General features: G+C 38.5%; 1 protein-coding gene across 2 annotated transcripts in view; it reads left to right on the forward strand.

Moving 5' to 3' along the window:
- Window positions 1-14728, forward strand: part of PWD (chloroplastidic phosphoglucan, water dikinase (ATGWD3)) — a 327315-nt gene that overhangs the window by 199225 nt on the left and 113362 nt on the right. The window lies entirely within an intron of this gene.

A 14728-nucleotide genomic window follows, 5' to 3' on the forward strand; every position in this document is an offset into this window, starting at 1 on the left:
CTTGCTGTTTTCCAAATTTGAAAAAAATAATAAAAAAATAGTAATTTCTATATTAAAAAAAATTATAAAATAATAAATCATAATATCAAAAAATATAGAGTAATAACTTTTCAATTAACAAAAGTTATAAAATAGAAAATTCTTTGCAAAACAGTAATTTCTATATAAAAATAATAAAAAATTGTAACTTCTATATTGGATAAAATTATAAAATGATAAATTTTAGTTTCAAAAAGATAGCAAAAATTATAAAATAGAAAATTGGTTGTAAATCAGTGATTCTTATGTAAAAATAATAAAAAACTGTAACTTCTATATTAGAAAAAATTATAAAATAAGAAATTTCAGTTTTAAATAGATAACTTTTATTAAAAAAATTAATAAGTTTAAGTATTTGTAACATGTATACTATCGAATTTTTCCCGTATTAAATTTTATTGAGTCGAATTATTTCCGTATCGTATCTAATTCGAATTCGAATTTGGTAACTATGGATAAAACCATGACATTCCATTTATGAAGACTTGTGAGCATTGGCAGCAAGACGTTTTTGTGATTCATCACCTCTAGAGGTGACTTACCCTAAGATAGAAATTACTTTTATGGTTTTCTCCCTCTAATCTTGTATTAGAAACTGTAAGTTTCTTTTATAGATGTTGTTTCATGTGAATATTTTCTGAGTTTTGATTTCTTTGGGGTTGTAATAACTTTTGGTAAAAATGCTTCATATTTCTATTAAAGTAAGGACCCTATACATGCATTTTACAAAAAAGGGTCGTACAATAGTGACGACAAGCTAGTTTGGCAAGGCATGTAACCTATTTAACCAAAGTTGACCATGTTAGATCATAGAAATTAAAGAGTCTCATTGTGCCATTACATCTAAAGCTGAAAACAATCAACACAAAAACAAGGCCATTCACTAGATCGAGTTGATTGATCAAGATGCTGTAGGAATTAAACCTGTGTCAGGAAGAGGGTCTTTGTCCTTGTGAGGAATGTTGATTTTTAAAGAGTTCTCCAAACTGATAATTGATTCTTGTGATTATTTCTTAGATTAATCTTACATTTGTTGATCATCATAAATCAATTACACAGAGAACTTCAACAATAAAAACAATGTGCCAGTAAGATCACAAAGAGACAGCCACACAAGAACACCTTATTTTACCTTGGCAAAACTCACATGGGGAAAAACCCAACCACCTTTTTCAATAGAGAAATATTCAGTTCAACAGAATCTCTTCAATCTTTCCAATCAAGAATCTTCCACAATAGTACTTCTTTCAATCCCAGAATAATGTCTCCAAGCAAAAGTCTCTTCTAATGGCAAGTCGCATCCAAAAGAGATCACATTATGCCCAATTAGCAAAAAAGAGACAAGTCCACACTCTCTTTTGGAGATGCTGAATTACATGTTTGTGACGATGAAAAGAGAAATGAGTGGGGAGGCTCTATTTATATGAGCCTTTGTAAAATTCCCTCTTGGAAATTTCCCCAAAACACCCCTGCTCTTCTTTTATTGAGTTTTCTCAGTGAAAGGTTTTGTCAAGCAGTTTATATGGACACTGCTGCAGGTATATTTTTCTTAATTTCATTGCAAAAACACATATGTAGTGAGTCCCATTCAGCATGATAACACTTCAGATGGTTATAAACTGATTTGTAGTTTACCCAGAAATACAAGTATTGCTGCTACAAGGTACATACAACACACAGCCATATATTAATTCAATTTTAAACAGCATTGGCACAAAAGTAGAGGAACCTGAATCCTGATATGTAGATCAGCAAGGCATTCTACAGCATATTGACCAGCTACTAATTAAGATTTCAGCAGTGTACCTTCCAGGTAGATATTCCCAACAGCACTGTGTAAATCATTCATTGTTACAACTTCCAGATATGCTCTGAATACATGTATAACCAGCAAGGAAAAATCGTAGGGCTCTACTCTAATGCGCAGATATTCTTCACAGTTCACACACATTCTGGTGCTTAACTCGACCTCAGAGACAGAGTTTTCTCCCACTGTATCCACGCTCAATAATATGCCCAACAAGTGGAGAAGGTCCATGGCCCCTATACTGGCCAGGAGATTCTCTTTCATGCCCAGAACTTGCCCACTGCTAGTATACATGCCCAACAACTGCCCTGTCAATGGTTTTGGCCTCCTAATCAAGGCAATTTGGCTCCTTCAATAGCAGAACTCGTCCAGAATGATGATGTGGCTTCACGTCCCTCTCTTCACATGAGAACTCAACTCAAATTCACAGGGAACTCGGCCAACTTCAAGAGCAGAGAGCTGGTTACGTTTACTCTGTTGGAAACACTGAGAGGGGGGGGGGGAGTGAATCAGTATTTCTTTTCAATTGTTATTTTTACCAGTTAGATCACTTATATTTAGAACACAAAATGAACAATAAGAATAAATGCTTTTATTAATTTCTTCTTTACAATAAATCAAGTACAATATATGTAGGGCTCCAACCCTAGATGAAGACACTGATCTTCAATCTCCCAAGCTCCAACTTGTAATATGCCAAGCACCGAATTGGACTTCCAAGGTTCCAACCTTGTCAATTTTGAGGCACCAACCTCAAGGGCTCCAACCCTATATCTGGTTCAGGCTCTGACCTGGTTTTTTGAGGACTGCATTCCTCTAGGGCTCCAACCCTATCTTCCAAGGCACCAACCTTATCTTTTCGAGGCTCCAACCCTTAGCTTTACCTTGTCAAGATATATTTGGTTATACTTCACGGCTCCCAATGTCTTCATCAACGAGCCCTGTCAATCTTCAACTATCCCTTCACTTTAGTCTCCACGTCTCGTCATCAATGACAGCGTTGTTCTTCACATGAAGGTGTCACCACTGCTCTTCATGTTACCCAAACAAAACTTCTTCAAAGTCACCTCATGATGGCTTCAATATATCATGGTCTTCAATGATCTCCACAAATCTTTAGTATGCTGTTCAACTCTGCCCTATTCTGTTCTCAAGAGAAGACTTGTTAAAATTAGCAACTAGGGCCAAACTCCATGTGGGTCTTCTTATTTATGGTAGTTGATATTTTTCTTGGATTCCTCTCGTTGAGAGGTGTAGGATTGATCTAAAGATTATTTGATTCCGACATGTATTCGTGGAGATATGAATTTATTTGTGTTATGTGACAATTCGTCAAGGTCGGCTAGCAAGAAAATTACCCCAACTTATCTTCAACGTTTCATCATAAATAGAAGGGGTCTTCAAGTCATTTTGCACACACACTTCTCCTAAGATCTCTCTCCACTTGTTTGGGTTTGGTGGCTGGAGGGATCAAGAGGGAGAAGCCCTAGATGCAGTGAAGAAAGGGTCTTCTAAGAGAGCCTTAGACGCAGATCTAAAGAGCCCTAGCCGCAATCTTATGAGGAGGTCTTTTTGCGGGTAAGAGGAGATCTATATGTAGCTCAAAGAAGCCTTTATACACTATCAAGGAGTCATATTCGCAGCTCAAGGAGGAAGCCTAACCGCTGTCCAAAGATGGAGATCTAGTCATAGTGAAGGAGGCCTATACACAACTGAAGAAGAAACCCTCATACGTAGTCCTAAGTGCCCTAGCCGCAGTTCAAGAAGGGACCTTAATCCGCTGTAACAAGAGACCCTCAAACGCAGCTAAAGGAGGCCTTGATCCGCTCTCTTGAGAGGCTCCTATTCTCAACCTCGAGAGCCCTAATCTGCTGTCTAGAAGAGTCACCTAATACACTGTCAATAAAGATATCTAGCTGTAGAGAAAGGAGTATCTAGCTGTAGTTTGATCAACTGTCTAAGGGAGTTCAATACGCTACAAAGGAAGCCCTAAAGAGCCCTAGCCGCAGCATAAAGGAGCCATATATTAGCGTGAAGGAATCCCTGTGACAGCATGTTAATTCCTGTTGTTTAAGGGCTTTTTGGGTCACTGTTTGAAGGAAGCAAAGTTACAGTGCACTGCTACGCTAGGCGGCAGGCCATAGCCAACAGTTGGAGGCCTTTAAGTGTTGCGTTTAGAAGGATAACAACCCTATAAGACAACGTGTAGTTGGAGGGACTGTATGAAGGCTAGCCGCAGTCAATAGGTGAATTGTTGGATGTGTTTAGGGTGATGTGGCACTCAGAGCTTGTGCCCTAACCAGTGACTAGGTCTGCCATAAAATGCGCCAGTCCTTGCAGCATATGAAAGGTGCTAGATTAGCAGCCTTGATATGATCAGTGAAACAACAAAGGAAGGAGAGTCTTATGGAAGAAAAACTTCAGTATGTTGGGTAATTGGTTGTGCTGTTCTAGGCCTATCATCTGTTGCATATATTCCATCCTCATTATGTCATCTTCATGGTGAAGATCTCTGATGTTTGATCTCCTATTTTGGCAAGTCAAGTATTGACTTCAAATGTATTTGTACTATCTCTCTCTGCTGAACTATTGAAGAATATAAGAAGATTTGATCAAGGGTTTCCCCACATTGGGGTTTGTCCTTGGTTGGTGCTAGATCTTGTGTCCTCTAGTCTTGGCTTGTCTTCTGTTGTTTATGTTTATGTTCTATTTTCACTTTACTATCATGCTGATGTGATTGCTAATCTGAATATTGTCATTGGGCTATATGAAAAATTGAAGTAAATTGCTCTAAGCATAGAACATACCAAAAATTAACAAGACTTCAACAAGCTCTATTTGTCCAATCCCAATAAATCAACACTTCGACCACGACAACTATGACAACTTCGACCACGACAACTATGCCAACTTCGAACATGATAGGCTCAACCACGACAGCTTCAACTGCAGCAACTGCTACAAGTTCGACCACGACAACTACGACAACTTCGACCACGACAGCTTCAACCACAACAACTACAACAGCTTCAACTACGTCAATTGTGACCACGGCAATTTCGACCACGACAACTACGGCAATTTCGACCACGACAACTACGACAACTTCGACCACCGCAACTACGACAACTTCGACCACGACTTCCTTAAAAAGTTGCCCAAATAGTAAACTTCAATGTCCTCCTTGGCCTCTTATTTTCTCCTGTAATTCTTGTCTGAATTCTGTGCTCAATCTCAGAAAAGATCACCGAAATCTGATGGCTAGAATGAGGAGACAAACTTATATTTATACTAGTTTTGTGTTAAGGTGAGGAGACACGTCACTTGAATGAGAGGCCAAGTTGCATGAGTCGGCTCATGTCGGCTTGCATTAAAATATATATTTCTCAACTTAAAAATTCATTTTCTCAGCAACCACTGGGAGTTTCGGGGTAAGTAAGGGCTCATTAGAAAGAGAAAAAATCCTCTTTAAGATGGTCTAGGTCCCATTGAGAAAAGATGCCTCTAAGGTGGCAAAAATAATTTTTCTTTGTGACTGTCCTTAAATTTTATGCATAAAAAGTTTGGGACAACATGAGGAATGTTTGGGACAGTATGGCTTCTCCATTGTTTGGCTTCTTCATCATCATAAGATCATGTAGGACATCCATGTCATCATGATAGTATCCATCAATGAGTGTATCATCCTATGTCATCATATAATGGTGCAGTGATATGTCATAGGTAATCTCACATGGTCCAGGTTCGAGTTTGGGTTTTACAATGGTTAGGTTCGGTTTGAGTTTGAATGTTTTGATGAGGTTTGCTGTTAGGTTTGTCTATATATATATATATATATATAATGAATTATAGGATAAAATAGTAAGAAATCAACATCACTAAACATCAAAAATGCTATCACGGACATGGAAACTGCAAGGATAAATTACAAGCTTGAGTTGTGACATGAAGTTATGAATTTTGATCTCTGGACTTGGTCAATGGCTATGAGGTTCGCCGAACCTCAAAATTTTTTTAAGGTTCGCCAAAATTCGAACCTCAAGGTTAAAGTTCGACGAACTTTGTGACATAGGGACTCATAGGCAACATCGTTAGAAAAGTTCCAAGGTAGTCTTCCAACCATCAAATGAGATCTTCAACGTCATCATCTAGTCTTCCAACCATGTTATCAAGACCTCATCAAGTGCCATCATCAAGTGTGGTCATTCATCAAGTGTAGTCGTCCATATGTCATCAAGGGTTAAGGTCTAGATCATCAAATAAGGCACGCGATTGGAATTTGGCACTTGGTACTTCTCAAGACTTTTTCATTAGCGGCTCGACATATTAATTGATGGCATTCTTCTCAAACAAGAGTCATGACATCATCATCTGGAACCAGGCATCTCAAGAATATTTTCCATGTCGACCAATGCCATATTGACATCAATGACAACCTTGATTAACAATATTCCTCTTTGTCATTGATGGCAATATTCTTGCCCTTCCAACATTCTCTCCCCCTTTGACATCAATGGAAAATGGGGTGCCCAAGTACTCCCCTTGTCAAGCTGCTTCTTTTCATCATATTTTCTTCATCAATAGTAGTTCTTCATAGGTATGTTACTCCCCTTGTCATGGTGCTCTTTCATCTGGCAATATGGTCCAAGTTGCATTTCTTCATGGATGAACCAACTCCCCCTATCTGCATAAACTCCTCTACCTCAAGAAAGATTACTTGCTTAGTGATAAAAAAGAAGAGATCCTCAACAATAGTCCACCGGATGAGAAAGGGATCATATTCTTCAATGGAGTTGCTCCCGAGAGAAGATCTATCAAAGGATGATTGTCCATGTATGACTCATCAAGGATTTCATAGGGCCCATTTATGGATAGCTTCTCCAAGAATGCTCAAGAATCACAAACTCCCCCTAACTGTATGCATGGTCTCCTTTTTGGCAGAGTCTCACCATCAAATATTTGGAATATCAAGGATGACTTCATCAAATCAACAACATGTATTGTTGGCTGGAGTGATCAAGAGACTTCTGGATCCAATTTGCTTCCTTCTCCATACTTGTGTAACTTTCTTCTCTGGCTTGGTTGACATAGTTTTAGCTTGTTGAGGGACCCAAGTCAAGTTACAATCATGTGCCATATGTCCAATGTTATGGCAATTGAAGCACTCCATCTTGTTCATGAATAAGAAATCATGACTTCTTCTTATAAAATTACTTCTTGGAGATTTACTGGGACCATTATATTTGTCTTTGTGATATGCCCTACAATCTTTTTCAATCCGCCCAAAGTTTGTACAAGAATAGCAATAACCAAGAAATACACTTTGATACTTGGGAGATGAATATTTCCTTGATGTAATTCTGAAGTCTTTTTGCCTTGGGATTATTTGATGATATTCATTACCTTTTGTATTCTTGACACCATCTGCAAGTCTCCTTGGAATAGGATTTCTTCCATTGTTGTCTTGACTCTTCTCCTTGCCTTTGTTGGAACTGGGAGCATCAACATTTCTTCCTGGCTTCCTCACATCCTTGTGTTGGAATTTCTAAGTTTAATCCATTAAGAATTCTTCCTATACTATCTGATTTATTTCTTCCTACTTGTTCAATTACTTAACAAGTTATTTACCATGTAAATACTAAAAATAAATACAAGTACAGTATCAACATCTACAGATCATCAACTAAAAGTAAACAAGCACACAAGTGACACCGTTATTTTTGGACTAATGTCCCTGGAAAAACCCAATGCGGGAAAACTGATGCAACTATTCAGAGGGTTTTATTATTATGCAGTTTTCAAAATACAACTAGGGTGCCAGAAATGGCTCACCCAACAGAGAATGCCCTCGACAGTAGTACCTCTCACTCGGAGACAAATATTCTAGCTGATAAATCACCGGATGAACAATCCCATAGCAACAATTGCAGCTTTCGCTGCACTGCGTCACTTTGATAGGGACTGCGTCACCCTATCTGGCTCACCAGCTCCTAGTCTGTCCCACGAAATCCTCCCAGCGTTGCCTCTAGTCCTGCTAGCCTCTGCGTTAACTTCTAGAACCTCTGCGTCAGCCCCTAGACCCTTTGCGTCTCACATGCTGGCCTCTTTGGCTTTGCGCAACACTTGGATGCCTTTGCGTAGCCTCTAGCTGCCTCTGCGTCAACCTCTTTGGGATCTGTGCAGCTCTTGGATGCCTCTGCGTCAACCTCTCTGGGATCTGTGCTGCGTATCTGGTACCAACTTTGCCTCTCTGCTATGTATTCATTGCCCCTTAGCTGCAACTCAAATCACTTGTTCAATTTTCTCAGCGAACCTCGCCCTAGAAAAATCGAACTAACTGATTAATTTGGTGTGTTCTCTAACTAACCCTCAAGCCTCCTCTTATACTTTTCTTGTTGGTCCATTAACGATCGATATTAAATCTCTAATAAATGACTAAGATTAGATTTGACTTGATCCATGACTTTTGGACCCTTCTAACCCAGTTTTATATTAATACCCATTAATATTTTATTTTTCCTAAGTTTAGACTTAGGAACTCCATTAAAAATATTAATTATTTTAATATCTCCCAAATCAGTTAGAATCTGCCCAAACCATTTCTGGGTCTTGGAGATCTCATGTGCTTCAGCCTCTCCACCAATTTTCATGGCTAGAGCATATCCGATGCTACCCCAAATCAACACTCCCTCTTAGCGAGGACTGTGCTCTAGTAATACTCCACTGAGTATCTCCCTGATCATCCAGCATCGGTCCCTGTGCTGATGGTAGGCTTCCCTGCCCAACATCCTCTGCACTGCTGCATCATGTACTGCTACCCATGGCCCCGACACTGCCACTGTTGCATCCTTATGGTAGCTCCCTCTGCATCCGTGTTGCTGCTGGTCCATATACCCAACACTGCATCTGCATTGCATCCCCTTCTCCTCACTTTGCATTGTGCTGTCCATAGCACTGCCATTGCTAACTGCTGCACTACAAGCTAGTTACTGAGAAGGAAGTAACTGATCCACCCAACTCTGACATCCTTGTCAGGCTAGAGACACTCCCGATGCTGGAGCTCCCTCTGATGCTAACAAGTGCTCCCCTATTGACCTCTGCGGTACTGCAACAACTCCATGCATCTCACACCATTGCAAACCTCTCTGTGCCATCTTGCACTGGTGCAACACTCTCTTGCTTCTCGCACTGTTGCATCCTGCTAGCCTCGGTGTTGTCTGGGGACTCCTGCACTGTAGCACTCTCAGCCGCTCCATCTGCATTCATCTCTACCAACATCCGCCAGTCCTACTACTCCTCTTCGAGGCTCTCGTAGCAAGGTATAATCCAAGAGTTTGGGTACCTCGAGGATCCTGCCCCTCATCACCTGTAGTCCATCTGACTACAGCTTGATGTCTCCCCACTTCCTCTCAAGTGGCACATGAGCACTCATGGTGCGATCGTCATCTGCCTCGACTTATTTCTCCGCCTTTGCTGGCGTTGCCTTGGTCTCGGAAGCCTCTCCCTTGCTCTTCTTCCTTGGACATTGGTTTGCAAAATGACCCAGCTCCCCACAATGGAAGCACTTGACCTTGGAGAGGTCCTTCTTTTTCGTCTTTTCCTACTTTCCCGCAGATGCTAGAGTCACATCCTGTTCTTCCTCCTTGATTTTGACCCCTTTACCGCTACTCCCCGCCTTGGTCAACCGTCTAATCTCTTCTTGATGAAGAGTCGCCCATAGTTCCTCCCAATCCGGAAGGCTCATTCTGCCCAGTATGCTCTGGACAAATGCCTCTCAATCCTCTCAGACTGTGTTCAATGCGGTCATCACCAACATCTCATCCGATGTGGCCCCTATCGAAGTCAACTGGTCACGGATCTCCTTCAATCGACCGAGGAAGACATCTATCTGCTCTATCTGCTTTCCCTTCTGCACTTGGTATGACCACAACTGATTCTCAAGTAACATCTTCCTTTGGATGGAAGTATGTTGGTATAGTTTCTTTAGGGCCTCCCACATCTCATTTTCCGTATTCTTCTCGCCAATATGCGTACCACATGATCGTTGCCCCCATCAAGGATGATGCACTTTGCCCTGACCATTGCTTCCTCATACTTCTCATTTTTAGCTGGGTCAACTAGGATCGCTATAATTTTCAAGGTGAAGTCCTTGATGCGATATCTGTCCAGAATGGACAAGATCATGGCCTTCCAAACCACCAAGTTGGACGCTCCGTCCAGTCTATCCTGATCTCTCAGCCCATTCACTGCCATCTCGCTGCTCTTCTTTCGACTTCTCCGAGAGTCTCTACTTTCCTCCTGGAAGTCCTCTATTTGATACCTGCTGAGTCTCTCCACTTCCCATCTGGAAGTTCTCGATTCGACTCCCTCTGAGTCTCGATTTCCCTTCTGGAAATCCTTTTGCCAACGTCGAGTTGCCCCACCCTGATCGTCTGTGCAATTTCACCACTGATCTAGGTGGATATTGGTAGTCCCCCACCAATTCCACTTGGACCCCCACCATTGTTTCTTTCAGTTTTTTAGTTTCCTCAATTGTAGCACAATTTACTATTTTTAGCAGTTTTTCGGGTGCCGTTTTGAGGCCTTAAATGATGTTTTTTTGGAAATCTACCACCAGCAATTTTTGACAAAATTGTATTTTCCGTTGTAGTCCTCGAAGAGATCTTTCCAACAGGGTATCATGCGCATAAAATGGAGATAATATGACCAAGTCACAACCTCGGGAAGTTGGCTATCCAACTAACCCCAACGGGGCCCATAAACACTTGGTGTTACACCTCCTCGAGTTAGGGTTTTTGTTGTTTAGGGTTTTCTCTTATTGTTCAATAATAAAAAAGGCCCTTGAGCCTCATTGTAATGTAGTTTAGAGGCATGTAGCCGCCACATCTCTTCTCAGGGATAAGCTACCATCGCCTAAGCTAGTTTATATCCACTTCTGTTTGTAAGCATATTTCAGTATTTTACATTAATGAAATGAAGTATTATTTCTGCTGCACTTTTGTATTTATGGTTATGTCTATAATTTGTTGCATCCCTGTTTAAATTGAAGGAGTTTTGGTGCCTTCTTATTTTACAAGAGCATCAATTGAAGGAGTTCACTACAACACATTACTGTACCAACAGATCCTATCATGTTGCATGAGTACCGGAAATATGATGCCAAGGTCAGGGGTATTATCCTAGTTGTGGTCAAGGACCAGATAGTTCCACATTTAGTGAAAGAAAATACAACCAAGAAGATGTGGGATTCCATCAACAAACTTTTTTAGGATAAAAATATGAATTGGAAAATGATCCTTCTTGTCGCATAGAATGTCTAAGCAATGCGACAACGACTCAGATCGAGTGCTGTCACCCTAATCCCCATTCTCTCCGTTTAAGCTAGCTCCCAACAACAGACTAAGGGGGGTGGACCCTACGGAAATGGATGGAAGAAGGATTAGTTAGGAACCAACCAATTCGAGAGACACAGTGAAGCGACCAAATACTCGTTTTAGATTAAGAAAGATTTTGAAGGATTAGATTAGATTTAGACGATTGATGCCAGTGCCTTATGGAGTCAACTAGCTGAGTAAATTTAGGACAAGTACTCATTGGATAACCGCTGCTTGGATATATAACTATCTTATATGAAATGTAGATCCTAAAATTGATGTGAGAAGCAAGAATCTTGGTTCATTTTAATTAAATGCCTATCTAAGTTTTAACTCTTCGATCCTTTCTATATTGAGCCTGATTTTGTAGTAAGTGGCAGAGAGAAGATAAGGTGAAACACACTAAGGTGTGATTGACGATACATCTCTTGAAAATATAACATACCCAGTGCCTTCGGCGCTGCAGAGACTATGATTCTGGCAATTGCAAGGTCACTGTTTTAAGTACGAAGAGAAATAGACTTCTCAAGCAAAGATGGATGGGCACCTATCTTTTTATCGACCAAGCTTATGCCTGGGAGTAAATTTTAATTATGCAAGACTAAGTTAATATGCAAGTGCATGAGATGATTAGAAGATGTTTTAGTGAGACAAAAAGTTAAATACTCAAAGCACTTAGATTAAGATTTATTTTGAGTTAAACACTAAGTACTTTAATGAAAAATCCCAATTAAACAGATGCTCAAAATACTAAATTTTAAGAACCGAAAGATATACAATTTTCCACAAGTCAACGATAGAGTATTCAATAAAAATGCTGATCACAATTGAAAATTCTCAAAACTAATTATTCAAAAAATATCCAATAATTCAAGTAAATGGCTCTAAACTTAGAATTAATATTGTTCTTAGATAGTGAAAATGTATGAGCAATCAGGCATTAGAATTTAAAACCCAATATCAATGATCATAAAACTTAGTTGAAGCACAAAAATAATGAAGGCCTAAGCTCTTAAATTTCACTAATTAATTACCAAGAAAAAACCATGAAATTTAGATGCTATTCGAATAAACACTTCAAATAATTCTGAAGTTAAATGATTTTCTAAATGACTTAAATCCAAAAAATATTTCGTTTCCCTAGAAATATTTTAAAGTTTTAAGGCCCCAAAACCCTTATCACATTAAAAAAAGGAACTTAAATTAAAATTTGTGTCTCACTTAAAAATCCTTTAAAGTTACATGTGATAATGTTTGTGAATGAAAATTAAATTTTTTAAAGGGGGCAATGAATCAAATGATTTCATTGTGGAAAATAAAAAATTTAATTCTTTGAAGGGCCAAAGGCCACTTAAAAAATTAATTAAATTTAAGAATTGTTTATGAAAAAGTAAAATTTAATTTTTTTAATGGGCCAAAAGCCACATAAAAAATTAAATCTAAATGTGAAGGTGTTAAGGTAAGTGTTTTATGAAATTTTAAGATTAATTCTTTTTTTAAAAAGCCACTAATTTTTTTTTTCATCTAATGATATGTCAGGAGGCCTTTTTTTTCATCTAATGATATGTTAGGAGGCCTTACACCAACGTGAGAAAAAGCGAAGAGGAGCTAGGGCAACGAGGGATAGAAGCTCATGTGGGCTGATGAAAAGGATGAAAGAAGTGAGGTGCTTGAGGGACGCGGAGGGACAGGGCTACATGATGCCTGAGGTAGAAGGGTAAAACACAGGTAGAGAGGAAGCGTTATATAGGCAGGAGATGGGAGTTGGGGATGTGTAGGAAAGGGACGCGAGATAGGAGGGACCATACAAAAATAAAGGCATCGGATTGAGGTAGCTCACGTAGAGGATGAGGGGATGTGTAGGAGCTGAGGGCAACGAGTTAGGGAGAGCGAGGAGCTAGGTCGATGGGAGAAAGAAAAATTATAAGGGAAACGCAGATGCAACAGAAGGTGTAGTGAGGGATTAACAATTGAGGAAGAAAACATAGAGGGTATGGAGCTGTGAAGGGGCAAAGGAAAATTGCAGAGATTGGAAGAGGGTTTTTGCAAAGGGGGTTTCAACCTCAGAAAAATTTGAAAAAAAGCTAAAAAACCCTTGGAATTTATTTATTTATTTTTTGTTTCTTCACTCCAATTATTTTATGAGAAAAACCCAAATCTGAAAAATTTTAATTTGATGATTTTGATTGAAATTTTCCTCGCAAAAAATAATTTTTGAGAGAAGATTTTGAAAAATCTCCTTGTGGAACTTTAGATCTCCTTCTGCACAAGCGAAAAATAAAAACCTAAGACCCAATACATATACAAAAACTTGAAATCAAAAACCCAATCCCAGGTTAGAAATCGAAATAAAAATTTAATTTTTCAGATCTATACACTTAAATTACAGATCTATCAGATTTGAAGAGTATGAGTCCAACTCCGCTCCCAAATTTGTAGATTTAAGACTCTTTCTAGTTAGATTTAATAATTTAGCACAATATTTTGAAGATAAATAATTTTTTAAGTTTTAGGTATTAGCTTAAGACACCTCTGCAAGATATAATTCATTAGATAATCTAGGAATTTTAATTCGGAAGACTCTCTAGACCTTAAGTTTCAGGAGTCGACTGATTCAATCGAGAGCTTCCCCAAACGCCCAATATTTCTGAATCAAATGATTTCTGCACACTTATAAAATAAGCCGTTAAATCAATAGAGGTATAAAATAACTATTAAACCTTTAAAGATTAGAGATACTTGCTAATCAATTAAAAATCTTAGTGCTATCTTAAAACCCAACAACCTTAAGCAAGATACCTGATCAATAGATTGATCTACAAGAGCTATTAACAAGCAGTTTACAAATAAGATTAACAAAACTTTAAATACAAGTTACGATAAAATACCGGAGATGAACACTACCATCAAGTAAAACCCCAAAGACTTTGCATTTTATTATTCCAAAACAATTTACAAGAGCTTAAAGAGCTAGTACACGATTCAAAGATCGGATTCTTTTAAAAGAAAAATGACCTCTAATTTATAGATTAATTCTCCAACTGCTAATTGGTTTGATTTCCGTCAAGGTAATCTCAATCGTTGAAAAAGATTTAATTATTTTTTAATCTTCTTTGTCAAAATTATTTTATTTTTGAGGAAAATTCGAATTTTTCATTTAATTCATTTTTAATTAACTCAAAATTAATTATTTTGAGCTGATTTCGTTAAAAAACTGACTTCGACTTAACTACCAAGGCCCAGGGGTCCAAAAGATCTTGAAATTTTCAATATTCCCTTGGCCGGGTCACGAACTTTTAATTTGGAGAATTAATTTTTCTTAGGACTTAAAATTAATTAAATTTTTGGATTATAGTTTTAATTTGTTTTTGTCAGAAAATTTAATTAATTGACTCATGAGGGGATTAATGATTTGTCCGACCCTCAAATAATTTAGCCATGGTGTCTAAATATGAGGAACCATGCACTAAAATGTTTTTATATCAATATATTACAATTTAATACATGA

Source organism: Pinus tabuliformis, chromosome 8 (genome assembly GCF_031772625.1).
Source record: "Pinus tabuliformis cultivar Carrire ecotype Pingquan chromosome 8, CPIR1, whole genome shotgun sequence".
NCBI lineage: Eukaryota > Viridiplantae > Streptophyta > Pinopsida > Pinales > Pinaceae > Pinus > Pinus tabuliformis.